This window comes from Eleutherodactylus coqui, chromosome 1 (assembly GCF_035609145.1).
Source record: "Eleutherodactylus coqui strain aEleCoq1 chromosome 1, aEleCoq1.hap1, whole genome shotgun sequence".
In the NCBI taxonomy this organism is placed as follows: domain Eukaryota; kingdom Metazoa; phylum Chordata; class Amphibia; order Anura; family Eleutherodactylidae; genus Eleutherodactylus; species Eleutherodactylus coqui.
Genome location: NC_089837.1, coordinates 478,173,037 through 478,199,227, shown reverse-complemented (window position 1 = coordinate 478,199,227; position 26,191 = coordinate 478,173,037). Strand labels below are relative to the sequence as shown.

Genomic DNA, 26,191 nt, shown 5'->3' with positions numbered 1-26,191 from the left:
TGTGCCAAAATAGACTGATATTTGGAACGGTTCACAATCATCTTCCACCTTGACTTAAGCCCAGTAGCAGAAAAACAGCCCTGAAGCATAATGCTGCCTCCTCCATCATCACTGTGGGTATAGGGTTCTTTTGATGCTGCACAGTGTTGGCTTTGCACCAAATATACCTTTTGGAATTATGGCCAAAAAGTTCAACCTTGGTCTCATCAGACCAGAACACGTTCTCCCACATACCTTTGGCAGAACGGATGTAGATTTTTGGCAAAACACAGCTGGGCTTGGATGTGTTCCTTAGTTGGAAAAGGCTTTTGTCTGCCCACCCTACCCCACAGCCCAGACATATGAAGAATATGGGAGAATTATTGTCACATACACTACACAACCAGTAGTTACCAGAAACTCCTGCAGCTCCTTTAGTGTTGCTGTAGACCTCTCAGCAGTCCCCTGGGCCAATTTTCTATTGGACTTTCATTAATTTTTGAGGGACGTCCAGTTCTTGGTAATGTCACTGTTGTGCCAAATTTAATCCACTTCTTGTTGGCCGTCTTCACCCTGTTTCATGTTGACCGTTCTCACTGTGTTCCTTAGTATATGTGATACCTTGGAAATGGTTTGGTCTCCTCCTGACTGATACCTTCCAACAATCAGATCCCTTTGATGTGCTGTAAGGTTTTTATGGACCAACTAAGAAAATGTCAGGATAATCCTTCTAGAAGAGCTGAACTTTACATGGGATGAATCAAAATCGCTGCCATTATTTACAGCGGAGTACTGACTACTATTTAACATGAGTTTAAATGTAATTAGCCGATTCTGAACACAACCACATCCCCAAATATAAGAGGGTGTTCACACTTATACAACCACATTATGTCAGGTTTGGTATTTTTATTTTTTTACCCTAAAAGATTTCAGTTTTTTTTTCAGTGGAATTATACAGATAACGGGTCACACTGAGGGGGAAATAAATCCGAAATGATTCATCTTGGCCCATTTTTTAACATAATACAAACATTTCATTTTAACGGGGGTGTGTAGACTTGTTATATCTACTGTAAATAAGAGTCATCCAGAGTGCAACAGATCAGGTGAGGGGTGCACAGTTACAATGCCTCCTAATATTGCGTTGGTTCGAATTCATGTGTTACTTTGCATAAAACAAGATGTTGGCATCACATTCCAAAATTTTTCAGTCTCTTAGGACTCTTGTAATTTTTTGCAAATTCCTAGCAAAATAGCCCTAAAAATGGTTTCACACACATCCGCAGTCATGTGCAGTACTTCCTGGCACCATTGCGGAGGCCAGTTATTGTCATGTTTTGCTATAACGTCACTTTTCAGTGTGCAAACCGAGACAGGCGAAAGATGACTAGAGAGTCAGTATTGGGGATTTAAGTGGCGGGTACTTTTAAACTTCATTAAAAAAAAAGTCTCAGACATCTGCTTCAGCGCTCGGTCAGACGAGCATTTTTTTTTGCGCACTAAATCGCAGAAAGGTTAGCCACTTGCGTGTGTAGAAAGCGCATGAACAGACAATGTTTCATACACAAAAGACCTGAGCTTCACGTGCATGAAAATCGCCCATTTACTGGAGAGAGAAGCCCCCCCACAGGGCTTCGGGATTTCCCCATAGCAGGGAGAGACAGCGGAGCTATGGTAGATTAACCCATAGCAGGGAGAGACGGAGCAGGGCTATGGGTTAATCCCCCATAGCTCCGCTCTTTCTTTCTGCTATTTGGAAATACCCCATGGCTCCGCTCCCTCTCCCTGCTATGGGGGATTAATCCATAATCCTGTTCTCTCTCTCTCTCTCCCTGCTCTGGGGACCACCGAGGGATATCCCCATAGCGCAGAGAGTTGGCGGGGCTATAGGGCTTCTCAAAGAGATTCGCCATTGCAAATAGTGGAGGCGGGGCTAGAGAGTAGATCACTCTAGCCCCGCCCCCTCCTCACACACCTTTAGGAAAAGGCCTTGGGGAAAGTCCATAACCCTGCTCCCCTCTTTCACCCCGCTTTAGGGAAATGCCTCAGCAAGGGGGTTGGAGGAATACCCCGCTGTCTACAGCAGTGAATCTTTTTTTCCTTCACAGGAGTTTCCATAACCTCCTGCTCCCATGGCAGTCAATGGAAACTCCTGCACATCGTGCACCAAAGATAGGACAGGTCCTATCTTTGGTGTGCACCATGGAGCTACATGTGACCCACAGCATGTCCTTTTTGCTAGGTGCGCGCCGTTTCACAGCCTAACATTCTCTCATGTGAGCGCTTCTATTGGAACCTATTGGTTTCCAATTAAAAGCACGTTCTGTGCGCTGCTGGCAGCGCAAAAAAAACAAATAAAACGCTCGTCTGACCGGAGGCCTTAAAGTGCATTGTAGAATATAGCAACATTTCCTCGAAAACAACAAAGCAGCATACTAGTGTACATTTATTTAGATTTGTCTATCACTGAGGGGTATGCCAATCTTAAGTGGGGGTCAGGAAATGCTATCATTTCTCCTTAGGGAGTGCACCTAGACTATGAGTGAGGAGACTCAAAAGGCCATTCATGCTCCTCTGGGTAATATGCAAATAAGGGAGCTGGAATAATACCTCCACAGTGCCACCTATTAAAAGGCAGCATTCCTTCAAGCCAAAGTTAGACTCTTTACACGAGCCTTGTAACAATGACCAGGAATTAAAAGCAAAGCCAGACTCCATGCACAGACAGCTGTTTCAGGGTATTTGCCCTTCATCAGTGTGCAGTAGGAGTCTGGCTTTGCTAGTGAGAGGCCTGGGATGGTCATTGTTACAAGGGTTGTATAAAGAGTTTAACTTTGGCTTGAAGGAATGCTACCTTCCAGTAGATGGCACTGTGGAGGTATTATTCCATCTCCCTTATTTGCCACCCTTAAGTATCATGCACTGTACTCCCAACCACTGCCAAAGTAGTAGTATAGTATAGTAAATCAGTTACACTCTGTGCAGTTGGGAAGCCATACCCACATTTCCAAACACAAACCACATTGTTGCTTTGGAAAAGTAGCATAAAGACATCAATAAATCTTTCGAGTTTTTCTTTGGATTCTGTAAGACGGCATAAAAAGAACGACACTACCCCGACACTAAATAAATGCATACTGCTCGGATTTTGTAATGTACACTGCTGCAGAGAGCAGATCTGTGGCGTTGTGTACATTTATTTACACATATTTCATGTACAGCCCCTGCAGAAGAAAAATACGCTTACATAGAACCAAGTTGCAAAAAAAGTTTTGGGAGTTTCATAGAAGCACAAGTGTATATTGATCTCGATCACAATCTACATTACAGGTATAAATAAAGCAAATACCTCAATAATTAAAAGTATAACGGATTTCATTTTGCATGACTTCATAGGGGTTAAATGCTGGATAAAGAGGGTTTTTTTTAAATCACCATCGATAAATCATGTGCCAAAAGCATGCTTATCATAAGGTCCAGTGGGAACAAGGACATCTACACAGTACCCTGGGAGTAATTAGAAAACAATTATGTCTATTAAGAGCCGAACACTGGTCATATGGCATACTGCGGTATTGCAGAACAGCTCATCAGTTACAGGCAGGACTTCACAGACAGCTGAACCATCTTTTTGACCTACTCAACAGGGAGCAGCAACATCTTGGCCCAAGGCGTATGTAGGATGGCAGAGATTCAAATCCCCATTGCTTTCCTTCCTCTGACGAGGTGTATACCAAGTCAGTAACTCTGCACCACCAACCATGAGCCTTGTCGAATTAAGGAAGTCTCACTGTGGTCGGATTAGACTCATTCGGATTGCTTTGTTTACACTTCTACACAAAGGCCCCCCCATGCTTCTCAGTATTAAAAAAAAAAAAAAAAAAGTTTTGTTACTCCTTAACCACTTTTTGCCCCCATAAATCAATAGCATAAGCAAAAAAGAAACTTTGTAATATATCCTATTGTCCAAAAAAAAATAAATACTTTCTCCACTTATCAGACTCTGGTCCTGCAAAAATCACTTTAGGTTTACTGGTCAAATCCACGAAAGAACTCTGTACATAGAAAAATCAGATCACAGGCGAACAATTATCGTTCAAACCGTTGGATCGTTTGGATGATCGCCGTTCAAGCGTAAACACAACCAATGACGCGCGATCGTACGTTCGGTAATTGTTAATGTCATGCAAGTATGAAAATCATTGTTGAATCGTTCGCTAATCGCTTGGTTTAAATACCGATCGTTCAGTCGTTCTCATTCACTGCTGCACTGAATGTAAATGACTGAGCAAGCAAACGACATACCTGTCTGTATAAACAGACTGCACGAGCCAACTCTCTGATCAGTCGCTCGTGCGAATGATAAATCGGTTGTGTAAAAGCACCTATTTTAAGCGTGTAAAAACATAATGTACGGCGATACGATGCGTTTTTCCTCACGAAACGCATTGCAAAAAAAATAAAAATGAAAAAATTTACAATCGCTGAAAAATTGCATGTGTTGCTAGGAGATATCAGCCCGGTTTTCGTGAACTAATTCCACTTGCCCGTATAAATACAGCCTTATATGGAGCTTTAACGTCCAGCAAATTACCCGTCCGGGAAAATGAAAAACTTCATTTTATTTCGATAAAGTGTTTTTAGCGCAATATTTTGCATTTTCGCAATGAATTTAATAGCAAAAGCACTCCGCAATACGTTCACCATTTCTCATGAGTACAGCAATACCCCATTTGTGGCTATAAAGTGCTGTTTGGACATACGGCGGGGCTTAGAAGCAAAGGAGTGCCTTTTGGTGAGCAGTAGGGATGAGCGAGCACCCAAATGCTCGGGTCCATGTTATTCGAGTCTAGCTTTTCGTAAAATTCGAGAGCTCTACTCGAGTAACGAACCCCATTGACTACAATGGGAGACGAGCACCATCGAGTACTCGAACGAGCATCAAGCTCGGCAGAGTATGTTCGCTCAACTCTAGTGAGCAGATTTTGGGGTGAATGGTTGCATTTGTAGAGCAATGAGGTACCGGTCTAGTTGAAACCTCCTAGAAGTGACCCAATTTTCGAAAACTGCACCAAAGTGTTTAGGGAACATTAGAAGCCACAGGGTTTTTTCAGAAGGAGGTAGAGTGTGAAAATTCAGATTTTTCCTCAGATATGCCATTTCAGTGCCCAGCTCATGCCACCAAAGACAGACCCCACAAAATATGTCACATTGCTTTTCCCAGGTTTGACAATCCTCTATAGGTGGTGACAAGTGTATAACCTCCTCTAGCCATAGGGCAGCTCTGCTCACGTTTGCTGAACAGAAGGAGTTGGGCAGAATGGCTTCTGATACTCTGAAGTGGCGCAAAGTTCTTTGATGGGCAAGCCAGTTGAGCGTGACAAATCACATCACCGCCGATAGGGGATTGTGGCCATTGGTGGTTGGCAGTGATTAGTGCAGCACCAACCACCACCGTGTCACTGTGTCCTGCAACATAGCGATCGGTATAACCACGGACGAGTTTTTAAGTGCTCACTCAGTAACCGTTGCTATAAGAAGGCCACAACCAAGAGTACTGATGGCCCGGCGGTGAGGATGGATATCACGGTCAGTGGTCACATGGCCTGACAGCAGCACAGCATGGCCTGACACAGCATCAAGCTGCAATACCGGGCAAGGCTGCTAGGATAGGTCATCAATAGTTTAGTGATGGAACATTTTTATGGTCGTAAGTCATACATGACTGTTACCATCGATAATGCAAATCGCATGTGACTGCAACTTATGACATGAAGGCCACTTTGAAGATTAATAGCAAATTTGCAACTCTAAAATATTTGTGTGACAGGAAGTTACAGACAAATTGCATACTTTATTTGGTCACATGACTAGCTCTCGTCTAGGAGTGTGCTCCCACTGGGGGTAAGTGCTGCAGATTTTCAGCATTTACAATAACAGTATAATAGTAGCATAATGGATAAGATTCAACCTCTTCATGCCCCATGATGTACATTTATGTCATTGGGGGAGGGGGTTAACGGGGGGATGGTAGATACTTTCTGCATACATGAATGGCATGTAGATGGCGCAGGCTCAGGCTAGTGCAATGATCACAGAGAGCAGATCCCTGCCATTAGTCCCTTACATGCCACGATCGATAAATGCAGCTTGTATAGAATTAACAGAGTGTCTATGACATCACTGGCCCTCAGCTATCAAATTGCAGAGGGTCGATGGTTTGCATGACAACTAAGCACCAGATTATGGCCTATGGGGGGGGGGGGGGGGTGTCATGGCTCATTATAGGCAAGCCTACAGATAATAAACTACAGTACAGTTCCTAGGGTCGCAGAATCACCACATCCGCAATGAAAATCTATGGGGAAGGGGGAGGGTGATCTTTTTTCTTTTTATTTAGAAGTCGGATCAAAAAATAATGTTAATAAAAACTACAGCTCATCACAAAAAAAAATAAAAAAATGAAATACAAGCGCTTAAACAGCTCTGTCTCCATCCATGCAAAAATAAAGTTATCAGTCTTTGAATGCAGTGATGCCCAAAAGAAAAAAATAAAGTTTTGCGCAAAAAAATCTAAAAAAAAAAAAAGATCTGCCTATGGGTACGTACGCCAACTGTCCGCAACAATCCGCTACACTAAAAGTACATTACAATTAAATGCTACGGACATTGGTCTGCAAGGAAATATCAGCAGAGTATTTTCACATAAAAATCATATTTGCGGTTGGCTATTAAAAAATGTAACGTCTAATTTCCATGTTTCAATCTGCTCCAATACACTGCATTGTTAGAGGACCGAGAGCCTTATGGGAAGACTGAAACTAATGACTGGGGGTTTACAGCGTTGCCATGTTATAACAGGTGAAGGGGGACAGCAGTGTTACAGCAGAGGGGAGGAAGGATGTGTAGTGACACACATGAGCTACATTACTTACTCTACATTACCTGCTAGCGCTCGTTTCTTGACAATAACTAGGCTGAACTGCAAGGCAAGTGCAACTCAGCAAATAGCGCTATTACACGAGCTTTAAAGGGGTTGTCCCGCGCCGAAACGGGTTTTTTTTTTTTCAACCCCCCCCCCCCCCCCCGGTTCGGCGCGAGACAACCCCGATGCAGGGACGTTAAAAAAAAAAAACGCTCAGCGCTTACCTTAATCCCCGCGCTCCGGTGACTTCTATACTTACCGGCTGAAGATGGCCGCCGGGATCCTCTTCCTCCGTGGACCGCAGCTCTTCTGTGCGGTCCATTGCCGATTCCAGCCTCCTGATTGGCTGGAATCGGCACGTGACGGGGCGGAGCTACACGGAGCCCCATTGAAGAAAGCAGAAGACCCGGACTGCGCAAGCGCATCTAATTTGGCCATTCGACCATTTTAGACGGCGAAAATTAGGCGGGCTCCATGGAGACGAGGACGCCAGCAGCGGAGCAGGTAAGTGAAAAACTTTTTATAACTTCTGTATGGCTCATAATTAATGCACAATGTACATTACAAAGTGCATTATTATGGCCATACAGAAGTGTATAGACCCACTTGCTGCCGCGGGACAACCCCTTTAACTGTGCCCATGTAATAGCAGCCTACCCAATTATAAGTGGCAGCTGCTCATTTTCGTTTTTTCCTCCCCCTTTTTAAAAAATCGTAACTCTTATTTATCCATCGACGTCGCTGTATGAGGGCTTGTTTTTTGCGGGACGAGTTGTATTTTTCAATGGTGCTATTTAATATACCATATAATGTACTGAAAAACATTTTGAAAATTCCAAGTGGAGTAAAATGGAAAAATGAAATCGCACCATCTTTCGTTGCGTCTGGTTTCTACGGCGCACAAACGCCAACAAAAATGACCTGATAACTTTATTCTCTGGGTCAGTACGAATACTACAATACCAAATTTATAGTTTTTTTTTTTTCTTTTACTGTACTACTGTGTATTTTTTTTACAAAGATAATTTAATTTTTTTTAATTATCTTTTCGGCGCAATAGTTTTTTTTATTTTTCCGGTGACCTAGTTGTGTGAGGGCTCATTTTTTGCAGGACGTCCTGTAGTTTCCGTTGGTACCTTTTTGGATTACAAACGACTTTGCGATTGTTTTTATTGCATTTTTTTCTTGGAGACACTGACGAAAAATGCGCATTTTTGGAGTTCTTTATTTTTTTTTGGGACGGCATTCACCGTGCGGGGTAAATAATGTGTTACTTTGATAACTCAGACTTTTACAGGCGCAGCGATACCAAATATGTATTTTTCTTTTGTTAAAAAAAAAAGTGCATCACCGGGCATGTAGGGGTTAAATAGAGGAAGTGGTTCGTAACTTGAAAGGGAGACGTGCTACCTGCTTTTCAAATTTGACCAGTGTAATTAGCAGATTTTAATTTTACAGAAATCAATTACTTTGTTATGAATATAAAATAAAAATTGTTGCAATGGAATCGTTCAGTCTGAATGCAAGCCAACAACTTAACGACGAACGATAATCGTTTGCTTTTCGTTAATTTTATGTAGGCATAAAATCCATTGCTGGCCCTTTCACTTAAAACAGCGCTCGTTCAGTCCTTCTCACTTATACAGCGAATGTGAGAGACAGAATGATCCTTGTTTGAAGGAGCCAACGATCTGCCTGTCTTAATAGGCTGCACGAACGACCAATGAGGTCATTCGATAATCGGCTGGTCTAAAAAGGCCCCTTAGCCCTGAACGGTCCGTTGAATCATCATTAGTCTATTATATAACGCATGGAGGAGCTGGTGAGGGTTAAGCACCGGCCTTCCCGTGAGGCAATCTTCTCAGCACAAGATTTACAGAAATGAAGTGGCTCAACAGGAGGAATCCGCATTTTTCTCAGAAACAAATTACTTGGCCATAAGGATCTTGCAGAGAAACATGTTTTGCTGAGGATGTTTATGAAAAAATAAATGAAGGAAACTCATCCGTTTCCCCATCACAAAAACTAACAACAAATATCAATGGGGGTCATATTTATAAGTTTCAGTCACATTCCTTTTTAATGAATGGAGATACTGGCACAGAAAAAGCACTAAGCTCGACAAAAAGTAAGCTGGTACCCAAACTACCGTCCACGGCATTAACCTATTCAACATGGAGGTCTGCGAGTCCTGGGCAGAAGACAGCTGAAAGTCTCAGTGCCGAGGTATATTCTTGTGGTTTGTAAAGGAGAGGTACGATATTAAAGACAATTAATTGTATAGCATGGTTTTGACAATACTAGTAGGTGCTCCCACAATGACACTAATATAAGGGAAAGGGGTTGTCCAGGGTTTGAAAACCAAGTCTGCTTTCTTCCCAACACATTGCCACCCTTGTTCGTGGGTTATGTCTGGTATTGCAGCTTAGCTCCCATTCACTTCAATTGAGCGGCGCTTCAATACCACACAAAGCCAATGGAAAAGGGTGGCGCTGTGATTAGAAGAAAGCAGTCATGGTTTTTCAACCCCTTTAAACATAAAGCTGATACAATTTAAATGAGCATGGGACTACGCATGTTCCAAATTAAAGTCAGCTTGTCAGGGGGAGTTTAATGCTGAGCGAGAAGCCCGGGATCCAGCGGTGAAATCTGTCAGTGCAAAGGCTCTGCATGAGCGCCAAGTTCCTTGGCGGTGACGTCAGTGCTCGAGCAGTCGTTTAGACCAGTGGTTCTCAACGTTGGCGTTATTGCCCCCTGGTGAGCAGTTTTTACTTTGCAAGAGAGCGGTGAAATGAAAAGGGGTGGCAGGGGGCGTTCTGTGTTTGCTTTGTTGATTTTTTTTTTTTTGTCTAGTAACTACATTTTTCTAAAAATTAGCAGTGATACCTCGGTTTTCGTCGATAAAGCGTCCGAAAACAAAATCTGTGAAATCCAAAACCGATGAAAACCGAGGCAATTATTTCCATATGAATCTCTTACATGTAATGGGAGTTGTGCAGCCTGCACGCCTCTATAATATAATGTATGACTTTTATAACTCCATGACTCCGCTACAGATCAATCACACTTCATAACACTGGATATCCTACAGCACAACCTAACCTGCTGTATTCCACAAGGCCACTGATTGGCTGGAACTGCTTCAAACTTTCACTTGTGTGGGTCTCTGGGAGTTGTAGTGTCTTTCCAGAACTCTGATATAAACTACAACTCCCAGAGACCCACACAAATGAAAGTTCCAGCCAATCAGCGGCATTATGGAATACAGCAGGTTAGGTTGTTCTTTAGGTTATCCAGTGTGACTGTCCTGTAGCAGAGTCATGGAGTTATAAAAGTCATACATCAATATATGATAGAGCAACATAAGCAGTGCATTCTTGAAGCATACTTTAAAAAATGGCTGAGAAGAAATGCCGACAATATTCAAATGAATACTTGAAATACGGATTCATCCCTTCTCCTACAACTGGACAGCTTCCCTTGTGCCTCATTTGTGAAAAGGCATTTTCAAATGAAGCTATTTAGCCTTTGAGACTGAGTGATCACCTTGCAAAAAGGCATTCAGACAAAGTGAGTAAGCTTATTTCATTTTTCCAGGGTTTAAAGTCAAAGTTTGAGAACCGCAGCACTGTAGGCAAGCTATTTGGAAAATCTGCTCTCAATGCTGGCAAAGGCCTCCTTGCTTCCTATAAAGTCTCTTTGTTAATAGTACAATGTGGCAAATCACATACTATTGGGGAAACACTTGTGTTACCTGCAGTTAAAGAGATTGTCAGTACTATGCTGGGGCCTGACACGTGTGCCATGGTGAAATCGATCCCTTTGAGTAATGACACAGTTTCAAGCAGAATTGACGAGATGGCCAAAAAACCCAAAAAAACCACAGAATTTGTAATGCAAATTGACGAATCAACGGCCAGAGGCAATGAAGTATCGCTGTTAGCTTACGTTCGTTTCATTAATCGGAATGAAGGAGTAGTGGAGGATCAGTTGTTTACCAGAAATTTAACCACCGACACGAAAGGCTCCTCTATATACATAAGAGTGGAACAATTTTTCCAAGAAAAAAAAACTTCCCTTTAACAAATGTACTTGCTTGTGCACCCGACGGAGCTGCGTCCATGATTGGCCGATATCGCAGATTTATAGCCCATTTAAAGTCTGCTATACCTGGCATAATGGCAGTCCACTGTATGATCCATCGGCAGCACCATGTTGCTAAACATTTGTGAGAGATTGCAGTTAACAAGATAAAAGCGCACTCTTTCAACAAATGTCTTTTCCGCAAGCTCTGTCAAGACCATGACAAAGAATTTGAATGTCTTCTACACATCAAAGTGAGGTGGCCATCAAAAGAAAAGTGCTTACGACGCTTCTACGAACTTTTTGACACATTAGTCGAGTTTCTTCGGCTGATTGACCTAAGTCTTTATGATGCAATCGAACTACGATGTCTTGACATTGCCTATCTCGCAGACATATTTGACAAACTCATCCAGGTCAACACAAAGCTACAAGGAGACAAAATGAATTTCATTAAGTCTAAAGGTATAATCTCTTCCTTCATTGCCAAACTGGACCTTCATACCAATACCCTGAGTCGACGCAAGCTCTTTCAGTTTCCGAGTCTTCAAGAAATTGCACGCGAAAACGGAGGCAAACTTTAAGATGCATGCTCACACCTCAAGCAAGCCAAAGAAGACATGCAAAGTAGGTTTCATGATCTATGTACCCTTAAAATACCAATGTGGGTCCTCAATCCATTTTCAGCAGGTGCAGGAGAATTTTATCCCAGATTACAAGAGCAGTTGATCGACTTGAAACACGATAGCGAAGCCCAAGCACTTTTCCAACAAATGTGGCTAAGAATGTTTTTGGATGAAAGTGAAGAATTCCTATGCTATCCTGTGGCAGGAAGTTAAGTTGCTCGTGTTAGCTTTTCCCATCTATGTACTTCGTGGAGAGGGGCTTTAGTGAGAAACAAACTTCAGATATGTGTAAGGGGTGACTTGAGACTGCGGTTGATGAAGATAGAACCAGATATCGTGAAATTTGCATCCGCTCATCAGGCCCAAGGCAGCCATTAATGACACAGATTGATTATGGGAAACCTTATTATTCTTAGTCGAGCTTCATTGTTCTTGCATTTTAATTAGCCTTCTGACCATTAAGGATTAAGGTGTATCTTGCATTTTCTTTATATGTTGTACGTTTCTATTGAATGATAATTAAAGATGGTATTATTGCTCGCTTCTCCTGCAATAAATCCTATTTATTATTGTATCCACAATTAACCTGTTTTTAAATATTTAGCACCTACATTTTAGCAGCTACATTTAGCTGACAAAGACTTCTTTGGTAACTTTTAGAGACCCGTTTTCACAATTTATGCTAATCTGTTAAACACCATCAAGCTTTGAAGAAAAAAAAAAGTATTCTGCATTTTAATTTGCACTTTTAACTTTGTAAAAAAAAGGTTAACTTTGACTGGGTTTAAACTAGTAAGGCTTGGAGGGCGCTGACCAGCATCCCAAGACCTATAGGGGGCGCTGGGCTGAAAAAGGTTGAGAACCACTGGTTTAGACGACTTTCGTCCTGTCTAAATAGGACATCAGAATGCTGTCTGATGATGCAACCACTACTGTAAAGATTTGGCTACAGAACACAAGGATGCAAAGGGAATCAGACAGCACATCCAAGTGCAATCATACTATTGTTATGAATGCGAAAGTAACTCTGGCTCTTGCCTTTTCACGGCTAAACCACTGAAGCGCTTTTGATGGAATTTGGGCGGGGAGCTAGCTTGCGTCTTGAGGAAGGACACAGGCTACGTTTTATCCCAAAAATGTATAGAGTTCTCAAGGGAGCGCGACAAGAGATTCATTTGGTGATGAGCAGGCGAACCTCCGCACATCATAAGCTAGGCCTATACGAACAGGCAGACACGTGAAGGCAGACGTTGCTGCCGCACGTATATGGTTATTAAGCTAGCAGGGATACCCGGCGTTGCTTGGGATTAAAACTTGAACCAAACACACACTGACATGGATCGAGAGAAGAAAATTTGTGTTGCCCATAGCAACCAATCACAGCGCAGCTTTTATCTTACCTCAGCTGTGTAAGAAATGGTTTCCTTTGATAATCTTATTTCCTAACCATTTTTTGGTCTTTTAATATGCCGTGCCAGTCAGATCTTTCACGATTCCAACTTTTTACATTTCAATAAAAACAGCTAAACAGATTAAATTAAAAAAAATATACAAATTCCACGCAGATGAAGTCACAGGTAACAAGCTAGTTTATATACACATATATAATCTTTTTAATGTATAGGTTTTTATTTTATTCTGTAATTTTTTTTACCATCTATGTTCCCCATGACGTCATATAAGACCACTGTGGGAAAGTCACATGTTTTTTTTTTATTACACACTTTTCCAATATAGCTGGGGCATCCATAGGAGCCCCTGTTATAGGGGAAAATATCCCCCTGCAGTGACAATAGTCACTGATCGAGTTGTAAGAAGAGATCCCGGCGGTCATGTGACCGCCAGCTCGCGTAGTGGAACAAACACTTCCACTTCTTAGTACATAGTGCTCATTGAGCACTATGCACCATGGAAAGGAGAAGGCAGAAGTGGTTAAAAACCGCTCCTCCCTTCTTCTCCGGGTTCTCAGCTGTGACTAAGATTGCATAAGCAGGCGTTTTAAAACTGCGCCATATTTCTGCGATCAGGCTGGATTGATGCCCACGACCAAGCGCCGTACGTTTAGAGCGCTTGGTCCTTATGAGGTTATTTGACTGACAGCAAATAGAAAGCCTATATAAAGAGTAACAGCACGCTAAAAGCACCACGGAATATGCAGACATAGAATACACGAATTTCAACTTCAATATTGCTAAATGTAGTACGTATATTATTGAGCTTCTTGCCACACATTTTTATCCAATCGTAAGAGCCCACCTGCCATTACACACGACCCTAACACTTAGGCTCACCTCTCTTTGGGCCTACGGTCTCCAAGTTTACTAGGGCATACAGTATATACAGGCTAGTTTATACGCCTTGGATAGATGGGGCAGAGCGCACATCCAATAAAGGGAGCAGCCACAAACAGCAAACGTTCAATGCATAGGAACGCAGGCAGAACATCCAAAATGGGGAAAAAAAAGTTATTTTTTTATTATACATCTTGGGCTGATGTGGTGTGGTTTGTTATTAAAACAACTCTGCCCTCATGTGTACGTATTATGTAACTACACTCTATGCCTCACACTCCCTCATTACCACAACAATTACAAGGTGGGCCACATCCAAGTAGCCCGAGACCCCACTTTTATGAAAGCAGTCCGAGAGAAAATCTGTCTGACACCTATACTAACCAATCACAGTTTCCATTCCTTATACTGCTGCACTGTGATTGGTTGTGATGGGCAACCAAAATTCTCTTAAGGCCAGCTTCACACAGACATGCCTTAGAGTAACAGTTTTCCTTGTATCAGTATTTTTGTGCCCGCAGGGCATGTATTTTTGCGCACGGGACTCAAAGACGCTCTTATTGAAATGGCCAATTCATCTGCGGAGTTCCACACGTCTTGTTTTTCCACTATTCACTGTGAATTGCAGGCGCCAATAAGTCTGTGTGAAGCTGGCCTAAGAGTGCGGTGCTGGGCTAACTTTCCACAACAAACTTCATTTGCATGTGGTTTACTGGGAAATATTTTAATTATATGAGCCAATTGGGCAACACATAAAAAGACCTCCATGTTGGTTTGCTTTACGTATTTTGCGCATTTGAAATAGTGGTTAGGATGCAAAGACTTCAGCTATTTCCAATTCCACTGAATTTCCTGAGCCTGGAGATTACATGTATGCTGTCCTGGGGCAGGCTTTATATTAGTCTATATATAGGGGTCAGCTTTCATTATCTGGTGATGAGACAACTACTGAGAAGTTCTGTGGCTACAGGAGAGTCATACTAATGAGAGAAAAGAAAATCCCCAAACAGGTTTACCATAAATACCTTTAATTTATAGAATAGATTAAACTGAATGTGCCATGAGAAAACAATGTGAAGATGACAACGCAGTGACTGTATTTTCTTTATGCCCCAGACAAGCAGCCTTTCTGGATTACACTTCTGCATGTAGGAGCATCTCTGATGTTAAACACCCCTGAATAAAGAAGACACGGTTATTATAGAGGTGAAACCAGAAACGTAATATGTGCAAGCCTTCGGAGCACTAAGGTCCTTCATCAGGCAGGCTGACAAATGAACTCTGCTCAGAAAACTTGCAGATAGAATAATGTCTCTGGTTAGCCAATAAAAGGTTTCACCTCTACAATACTTTTTTTGTCGTTATCTACAAGAGATTCTTCAGGCCAACGCGGTGCCACGCTACTTTTGCTGTACAGCATGTAGGAGAAAAGAGGCAACGGAGCGTGGACTGAGAGCCATTTGAAAGCCACATTAGACCCTGCGATTAGAGCAGCAGAGATGCCTAGTCGACCGAAAGATATCTGCCTTTGTTGGTAGGGTGGGCAGAAAATTTGCATTTATATAAATTACTTTCACCCTGGCAAGGGCATCCCCCCCCCCCAAATCAGAATTATGACAACCAATGACACAGATAGGACTACTACAGGTACTTTAGCTTTGACCAAACCGGCTCTTTAAACATAGTGGATTCATTAGTAACCGTAAAAACCACACATTAGCGATGCTTAACACAATATGTTGGCAGACAACAGAAACTAAATGAAGATTTAGCAGGAACGTCTGTGTAATTAGTGTAGCAAAGCTGTATGTGTCAATTAGGTCAACTTATTGTGAGCACTGCAGGTATACATACTGAATTACCCCAAACATAAGCAACGTTAAAAAACAGCTAAAATGCCAAATTAAGCGAAAAGTAACAATTATGACGGAATAGGACTAGTTAAACTAAAAGAAATTCACAGTTTTCTGAAATTCCCGTGAATACCCTTTTTGATTTATACCTACAGAAAACAGTATTGCAGAAACAACCTGTAATGGTATCAGGGTGTTGATAGGATTTACCCACGGACGGCAGAGGTGTCCCAATTCACCTTAGTTGCTCTTCCCATTTGATATGCGTCATGCATGACTGCTCCTGCGCGGCATTGTTCTACGCACGGCACGGCATATGCTGGACACATGTCACTAGATGACAGTAATGACTGATCTTAAGGGGAGTAAGCTTTAAAGGAAGCAAGCTCTGGATTGTTTCCATGGTGGTGGTATAAAAGAGCTTGGAAGAACATAGCTAGCACATGTAATGCTGAGCACCTCTGCGGTTTATTTACACCACTATGCACTGACGAGCAGGGATGGTGGCTGGAGAATAGGCTGAATGGCTCATCAAAACGCTCAATGAACCAGAATAGAGGGGGGAGGTTGATGAGATAAGATGTATGTGTGCCAGCCACAAAGGCAAGTTTTGTCTCACAGCAGGGATAGATAAAGAACCAGGTGACCTTTTAGAATGAGGTCAGTCTCCCCACGCCAAGATTTTGGGGTAAATGATTAAATAAAAATCTAAATCAAATTTGTTTAACCCTCAAAAAAAAATTTTTTTTTCTAAATTATATTATATATCCTATCAAATTAACCATGTGCACAAATTCATTTAAAAGTTGGAAATGCAGAAAAGAAGTTAAAATAAAACACAAGTAATGTAGATGTAAGCTGCCGCACCCGCAGAAGATTCCACTGAGGTGAGGACCCTAGTACGATAACCTATTTAGTTATACTAGTGGGTACAGTTATACACACTAAGCAACCCCCCCACAAAATGTCAAATGGGAGTCCTAATTGCACCATGTGACCCCCCTTTAGCTGAGCGGCTGGGAGGAAATCATGTGATACATTGCGGAATCAACAAAGTGCTTGCAGTTCGGAGCAAATTCACACATTGGTACACATCCTCTTCATGATCCAACATAAAATACTGAGGGGGGTTTCAACCGTTTGCTGCTCATCGCAACCAATCGCTAAATTACCTTTCCGTTTCAATTGATTCCAGTTCAGTGCACCATCAACAAGGCAAAGAGCCAGTCAATCCAGTGCTGTGGTATTAACTTAAGAGTCACCATGTTTTTTTCCACGGGTAGTTCTACATAAAAGTGTACTCAAGAGTAGGCTGCCCAAATCATTCATCCGTGCCCCAGGTGAAATGACACCTTTTATGTGCAGCAGGCTTATATACAGTCAATATGGGGTTCTTTTGATAATGCGCAGTGTTGGCTTTGCATCTAAGATACCTTTTGGAATTATGGCCGAAACATTCCCCCTTGGTCTTATCAGACCAGAACACGTTCTGCCACAAACTTTTGACACAGTTGATATAGGTTTTGCCCAACATAGCCGGGCTTGATATTTTTCTTTGTTACAAAAGGCTTCCATCTTACCCCCCCTACCCCACAGGTCCGACATATGAAGAATACTAGAGATTGTGTAGTGCATGTGACAACAACCAGTAGCTACCCGAAATTCCTGCAGCTCCTTTAGTGTTGCTGTAGGCCTCCTAGAAGCCACCGGGACCAATTTTCTTCTGATCTTTTCATCAATTTTTGAGGGATGTCCAGTTCTTGGTAAGGGCACTGTTGTGCCAAATTTAATCTACTTCTTGATCATCGCCTTCACTGCGTTCCATGGAATTTTTTTGTACCCTTCTCCTAGCTGATACTTATTTACAGATCATTGCTTGGCTGAAAAATGCAACTAAGAAAATGTGCGGAAAATCCTACTAGAAGAGCTGAACTTTATATGGGGGGGGGGGGGGGGTAAATAATGGCAGTGGAGTGCTGACTGCTACTTAAAATAGGAGTTTAAATGTGATTGGCTGATTCTGAACACAACCACACCCCAAATATAAGAGGGGGTTCACACTTATCCAACAACATTTCAGTTGTGTTTTTATTTTTCTACCCTAAAAGATTTCAGTTTGTTTCTCAGTGGAATTATACAGATAACGGGTCACACTGAGGGGGAAATAAATCTGAAATGACTCATCTTTGCTGGATTTTATAGTATGACAAAAACATGGTATTTTAACAGGGGTGTGTAGATTTTTATATCCACTGTATATAAGCCAGTTACATATAAGAGGTGTCATAAATTTAGCACAATCTCTGTATTAACCCCGCAGCGAGTTGCTGTAATGGACAAGATTTTTCCAACATCACATTCCAAGAATCATGAAACTACTTTTGCACAGACGTTGCCAAGGGCTTCATTTCTCAGGGATGAGTTGCATTTGCTAATGGTACCTTTTGGGGGTACATATAACATTAAACTTGTATTAATTCTTTCTGATGGGAAAAAAAATAGCAATTGTGGGATTGTATTTTTACATTTCAATTTTTTTGCCATCCAACGTGTGGCATAAATAATATACACTGTCAAAAAAAAAAAATCAAGCACCTAGGAGGAGCTGTCAGAACGGAATGAGACTTTCTATGTGATTGTAACGTTGATATAAGTGATTACAGTATCAGAGCACAGGATATATTATTGCAGGCTCTAGTACCCTGTTGTACCGCCTCCAGCTTGGATACAAGATGCGATACAGGCGGGCATGGCGGCTCTAGTACCCTGTTGTACCGCCTCCAGCTTGGATACAAGATGCGATACAGGCGGGCATGGCGGCTCTAGTACCCTGTTGTACAACCCTAGCTTGGATACAAGATGTGATACATGCGGGCATGGAGGCTCTAGCAATCTGTTGTACCACCCTAGCTTGGATACAAGATTTGACAGAGGCGGGCATGGAGGCTCTAGCAATCTGTTGTACCGCCTCTAGCTTGTATACAAGATGTGATACAGCTGGGCATGGAGGTTCTAGTACCCTGTTGTACCGCCCTAGCTTGGATACAAGATGTGATACTGGCAGGCATGGAGGCTATAGTACCCTGTTGTACCACCTCTAGCTTGGATACAAGATGTGATATGGGCAGGCATGGATGCTCTAGTACACTGTTGTACCACCCTAGCTTGGATACAAGATGTGATACAGGCAGGCATGGAGGCTCTAGTACCCTGTTGTACAGCCTGTAGCTTGGATAGAAGATGTGATATGTGCATTCATGGAGGCTCTAGTACCCTGTTGTACCACGTCTAGCTTGGATAGAAGATGTGATATGTGCATTCATGGAGGCTCTAGTACCCTGTTGTATCACTCTAGCTTGGATACAAGATGTGATCCGTGCGTGCATGGAGGCATACTCGTTCTGTATGGTATCCTGCAGCACATCGGTCCATATTTGCTGTAACAGCCTTAAGGTCGTACAAACTCGTAGGCTGTGGAGGTTGGCATCCCAGATGGTCCCATACATGTACTATTGGCAATAAATATTGCTGAGCTGTCATTGTCCCTTGTACCACTACTAGTGGTGACCAACTGTCAAATGCGGTGGCCCTTCAGACGCTTCATCGCATATTGGCACAATTTTGAAAGCATCCTTTTGTTCATTTTATATTTAAGAAAGCGTCTAATTATAGCAGCAAGTTTTCTAATTTTGATGAAATTACAAAAATATATTTTTAAAAAAAGGGACCAATTCAGTTTTGAAGTGACTTTGTAAGGTTTAAAAAATAAAAAAAAAACAAAATCACCCTATTTGTTTTCTTTTTAGAAGTGCACCCCTCAAAGTTTTCAAAATTGCATTTACAAATGGTTAACTCTTTAGGCGTTTCATGGGAACTAAAGCAAAATTTTAATTTTTCTGCAGATTTTCTCTGTAACACAACAGAAATTAGCTGATAAACATAACTCCATATTACCCTGAATCAGTATCCAATTTTTCGTTGTCCTATCCAGAGAATCATACCTTTATTATTTTTCCAACTGTGACGCTGTGTGAGGCCTTGTTTTTTTTTGCAAGATACGCTTACATTTTTAATGGAGCAATTTTTGCGTGCAGACCAAATTTTAGATCGCTTTTTATTGCGTTTTAGGGAGACAACATGTAAAAAAGAAGAAAAAAAAAAGTAATTCTGACTTTTTTATGCTTTTTTTTGCATGGGATTGAAAGTGTGGTATAAATGATTATATATCAATCTGTCCATCTATCAATATTTAGTAACTTATGTGGGTAAAACTGTCCAGCTTGACTATTACACAGTTCTCAGTATCAATGAGCCGTCTTTGTAAAGTCAGGAATGACCAAAGGCCCACTATCATTAAGTTTCTGCAATGCGTCATACATGTACGACTCATGCTGAGCATTTGTGTATGAAGCAAGTTTGGAAACCAAACCCACTCCATACATGGCGGGTGTCAGCCATATGACAACCAACACCCACCCGCAAGAGCCTCAGAGATAAATGGTTAACAGCCATTATCACAAGTTCAAATCCCCTATGGGGACCAAAAAGAAAACCAAAAGAGTAAATGCTTTTTAATTACTAGAACATCTAAAAGAATTTAACCTCTCCCCTTTTTTTTAGTCATTCCAGCTAAATAAAAAAATTGGTATGGCCACAACTATTAAAGCCCAACCTATTAAAAGATCAAATTTTTAACCCTTTCCAATCCAATTTGTATCCCGGTTTTCCTAGCGGGCTTACTCTTATACAATGACGCTACATGCTGGCTAAAGCTAGTACTGCATGCGGTGACACATTGGATAGAGTCCGACAGCAGAGAGGCTGGCAATATACAGTAAGAGAACCCCGACGGACGTCTTCCAACATCGGAGCTGTACAGCCTTAAAAGGGGTTGTCTCACGAAAGCAAGTGGGGTTCAGCACTTCTGTATGGCCATATTAATGCACTTTGTAATATATATCGTGCATTAAATATGAGCCATACAGAAGTTATTGACTTACCTGCTCCGTTGCTGGCGTCCCCGTCTCCATGGCTCCGTCTAATTTCAGCGTCTAATCGCCCGATTAGACGCGCTTGTACTGTGCGGTCTTCTCCCTTCTGCTCGGTCCGGGCACGAGCGGCGTTCTGGCTCCGCCCCCTTCTACGCGTCATCGCGTAGCTCCGCCCCGTCACGTGTGCCGATTCCAGCCAATCAGGAGGCTGGAATCGGCAATGGAACGCACAGAGCCTATGGTGCACCATGGGAGAAGACCTGCGGTGCACCATGGGAGAAAACCGCAGTGCATCCCTGGGAAAGGACCGGCGGCCATCTTGGGAGAAGAATTTTATAAGTTCATCTTTCATCACATCGGTGAGTAGCAAGCGGTTTAAAAACTGCTTTAAAATGCTATTTTATGCCGGGGGGGGGGGGGGGGGGGGGGGGGGGAGGGGGTGACAGGGGGAATGGGCTAATGTAAAATTTTGATGTTTGCCTCGGGACAACCCCTTTAAATCATAATGTCTTCAGAGGTCAGACAGTGGATTGGAAAGCGTTAAAACAGGTACAGTGAATGCAGTCAAAATAAAAAGCAATGCTAGAATTGTGCTTTTTTGGTCACACAAACTGTAAAAAAAACGGAATAAAAAGCGATTAAAAAAAGTTAAACAGGATTTTGCCTCAAGGCAGACTTAGCGGTGAATTTAGAGTGTTTGAAAAGTTTAAATTGTGAAAGCAAGCCCTGTAAGTGGATTTTTCCCCCTCTGATGAGATATATTACAAAGTTTCTTATATTTTCCTGTACCATTAGAATACAAGGTCTAGGGTTTTTTTTTTAGATGCACGTTTGGCTAGCTTTTGTGCTGCATTTTTTTTCTGCTACGGTATAGATGGCAAACACCAGAATAACACACTAGCACACTAACACACCCTATTACCAAGGAGCAATGTATTGTGCAGACAGGTATTTAGAACTGTCACATGAATGCCCGCGGAGTGTGTACTAACCACATACAGATTTCATTCAGCACAGGTGAAGTAAAGGAAAGACGTTACTGAATGGTTTCTGTAGAGAATTTGGACATGTTCAGAAGGAGTTAGTCTTCAATATTTCGTTTTCCATCAGACGACATACATGGATTGATGCTTATACCGTATTAACATCCTTACCTCTGCCGAATCATAGCCGACTACTGTCAGAAGCTTTCCCAATTTATAGCCTTTACATATACTTACACACATTGTAGATATAATCACCAAGCCATTAAGAATAAAATAAAGAATTGTTTTTCCTTATGCATTTGGGACAAAATATTACAGTTGCTACTAAAGGCTAATGGAAATATTACAAAAGTGCATTATATGCCTACAACACCTGGTTCTAAGAATTATTATCTAACTGGAATGGCGTAACACACTAGCAGATCGAAAATCTTAATTTCCTAGTGCTGCAGAAATGAAGCAGGTAAAAAAATAATCATAAAAATGAGAATTAAGCACGTATGTGAACCTGAAACAATCATACCCATTCTTCTCTATCCCCCACCCGCTTCTGTAGATATTTTGTACACACACATTATCCCCGCAGGACTGCTGACCTCTGCCTCTCGCCTGCCACAAAAAAACGTCATCAAATATTTTGCCTGCCAGCTTGGAGCAGCTAATCTTCCGCAATGAGTGACCACAATTCCGCAGGGACCACACTTAAAATATGCCCTCATTAAGAAGAATTAAAAAGGGGGAGAGATTGAGGAGTGATGAGATTGGAGCCTTTCAGGTTAGAAAGGGCTACGCCAAACCAGATTTCTAGGTATGCAGCAGGGCACTGCACTGATAACGAAAAAGCACGATCTTATACTGTGGTGGGTACCGTTGGCGTTCATGGGCTTAAATAAGGCTTTGCGTTATCTCCAAAGCACAGCCTGTTAATACACTGGTTTGATGTTCGATATATAAAGGCCTGCTAAAACACCAATTATGCTTTAAAATAAGCTGCTAAGCAACAGAATTACCACAAACATTTATGACATTTAAAATGTATACACAATAAATGTCTTATTGGTGAGATCCCCACCAATCTCAAGAAGAACTCCAAGTCTTTGTACTTTTCTACTCTATCAATATCTATGGGAGAGATACTAAAGTGGCCGGGTAGTCGTAATTCACCCGGACGAGAAAATCGTGCGAGATTTGTGCGTTGTAAGATGCATTTATTTGAATGGGGTCGTACACATGAGCGATTTTTACCTGCCTGGCACCGCGAACAAATTGTGGCATGTTCTATCTGACTGCCTGATCTCACATCGTAGCCCTGGTAACAGCTGCAGCCCCGTTGAAAACAATGGGAGACCGCCACGATCCTCTGCCGCGACAGCCTCGCCGGAGGACCCTTGCATCCCTGAAGTGATGAGGCATTTTCAGATGAAACCGCCCTGCATCCCCGGGGCTTTCACATGGAGGGCAGGGACGATATCTGGCCGTGTGAAGTTAGCCAGAGGCATGGGTGAGATAGTTAGTAACAGGTACAACCTACCACTGTTCAGCTGTGTGCGCCAAGTCTTCTGTCAGGAGTGTGACTTAGACGAAGTGCAGGTATGTGAGACTTATGAAATCTCATGATTATATTTGATAACGGACACTTGACACCTACATTTGGGGGGGGGGGGGGGGGGAGCGATTGCTTAGTATTATACTTGCACATAGGGCATACAAAAGGTACCAGTTCCCATTTAAACATGTAGTGCACCATGAAGTTTTACAACCTATTGATGAAGCTACATACGATTCAGCTCAGTGGGTTGCCCTGCACTTCAAAGTGACCCACACTTCAGACACCAATACCTCAGACTATACCCATTAATGGGACCTGGCACCATTTGTATGCATTAAAGGGGTTGTCTCGAGGAAGCAGTGAAATTTTTTTTTTGCCCAGTCCCCCTAATTAAGCATACATTACTAAGCCCCCCTGTGAATGACTTTTTTAGCTGGTTTGTACTTCCAGTTCCAGCGTTTCAGCAACTTATAAAAAGTTTCCCCAAGATGGCCGCCGGCTCTTTTCTCATCGCTTGCTGTAGCCCGACGTGCGCTCCCGAGACGCTACCAGCTGTGTCTCCCTGACAACCAGACGCCCCGCAGCCGCCGACCGGACCCCGGGATTGAAACGCGGCCGACCAGTAACCCACCGCCAGGCAGCAGGTAACCGGCGCTAGGCCCCGGGGCCCCAGCGCTAGGCCCCGGGGCCCCAGCGCTAGGCCCCGGCTCCCCAGCGCTAGGCCCCGGGGCCCCGGCGGCAGGCCCCGGGGCCCCAGCGGCAGGCCCCGGGGCCCCAGCGGCAGTCAGTCACGCGTCACCCCCGTCAGTCCGTCACCCATCACTTACCTGGGCGGCTGGGCGGCTCGGCTGGGCTGCTGGGCTGGGCGGCTCCAGTTTCTGCACCTTCCTCTAACAGAGGATGGTAGCAGAATGGCCGCTCCAGCGCGCTCCCGAGAAGATACAGCTCGTCTGCGCATGCGCAGAAGAGCTGTAGCGGCGAGCACACTGAAGCGGCTCGTGCTCAGAGCAGAAGACCAGACTGCGCAAGCGCGTCTAAAAAAGCAAGCCGCCAGCGAATTTAGACGGAACCATGGAGACAAGGACGCTAGCAACGGAGCAGGTAAGTGAATAACTTCTGTATGGCTCATATTTAATGCACGATGTACATTACAAAGTGCATTAATATGGCCATACAGAAGTGTATACCCCCACTTGGTTTTGCGAGACAACCCCCTTAACTATGTGAAAGTATAATACTAAGCAGCCACACTCCTCAATATGCAACAGCCGTGCGAGTTGTTCACTAGTATCTTGCACTTATGCAATGCTCCTCCATATAGCAATCTGCCCTTCAGCAATGTGCTGGGAAGGGGAGTTATTACCTGCGCTTGTGGATCTTCGTATTAGTATATTTATAAGTATTCAGCTTGCAAACAAGCCAGAGAAATTCTCTCTCTGAAGTATGTATGGTGCATAGGGTGTACTTACTTACAATACTAACCATACCCATTATCTTTCTATTAATATATCCGGGAAACTAAAGGGGTACACTGAGATTCGCATTACATGTCACATGAAAAAGTGATGTAATAATTTGCTAAAGCACCCATTTTTTTGTCAAAAAAGGTCAGCTGATTGAAGATTGTGCATATAGTAAAATCTCTACAGGACATTCTGAAAAAGGACTGCTCAAAATACGTAGATTTAGTTTGGAAGTAAATAGAAGGCTGAAAAAAAAGCCGCAATTAAAAGGGGGGAGGGCTTCCCTACATTTATTAAAAAGCAGCAATAACCTTTCCAACAGGGAGGTGTGAATATACCATACACACTGCAGGACAAAAGCAGTTAAAGACCCTCATAAATACTGCTTATTGCAGGCTAGCACTTCGGTGCGAAGTTTACTTTGCTTGAGGTGGAATTGTTTGTGCTGGCGATCAGATGAATGCATGACAGATGAGCGCGCACCTGGGAGGGCCAGATATATATACCTCAGTGATTGCTCAAAGCGGAGGACTGTTTGATTAAATAAAAAAAGAAGAAGCCCTTCACTAAAGAAACCAAGTAAACATCATATTTACATGACGTTATTTTATGCTACATGAAATGGGAGTACCGTGGTGCTATTAAGTTGTAAATGCCCTGAGGCAGTGTTCCCCTTCCGTCCATGTAACAATATGGTTTACCACGGTAAGGAAGAGGGGCAAACAGTGTATCAATAGACTCTATAGGTCACAAATCATCTTTTTCTGTATTGCTAGTAAAGGCAGGAATAATAAAAGTCAATACGAAAATTGTTCAACAGCAATCACCAATAGTCATGTACACCGTTGGCAAGCAGAATCTTCTATCCTAGTGTGATTCATTATCTAATCTTCCCACTGTGGAGACTAATGTATGGCAAATATTTGCAAGATGTATCTGTTTTGTATCATTTTCCTTCATGTATACCAGAACATTACAGCCTGTAAAGAGGGGAACGCAATGCTGAATAAGGGGTCGTTCATATGGGTGTATGCATACAACGGGTCTCCTGCAGCGTTGTACACATTACACCGCATACAATCTGCCGGTAGAAAGCCAGCAGAGACTGCGTATGGAGTTGTGCATGACCGCGGATGACGCAATCATAAACATGAGCAGTGTAATTTTTTTTTTTTATGCATATGGAGAAGTATCCTGCATCGCCTATACTAGGGCTGCATATAATACGCAGAGAAATAAAGCATGCTGTGATTTATTTCTCCTTCATATTGATACGCAGTGCCCGCACACAGATGTGCGTGGCTCAGTGAAAGTCCACTGACTTTCTTTGACTCCATTTACTGCGTGTTACACATAGGGAATACGTGTGTGTGATACAGGATGACAATACTCTTGTGTGAATGAGCCCTTTTAGTAACCAAACAAACCGTTTATAGGTCCAG

General features: G+C 42.6%; 1 protein-coding gene across 2 annotated transcripts in view; it reads right to left on the bottom strand.

Moving 5' to 3' along the window:
* Positions 1-26,191, bottom strand: part of SARNP (SAP domain containing ribonucleoprotein) — a 70,880-nt gene that overhangs the window by 7,033 nt on the left and 37,656 nt on the right. The gene's annotated exons all lie outside the window — the stretch shown is intronic.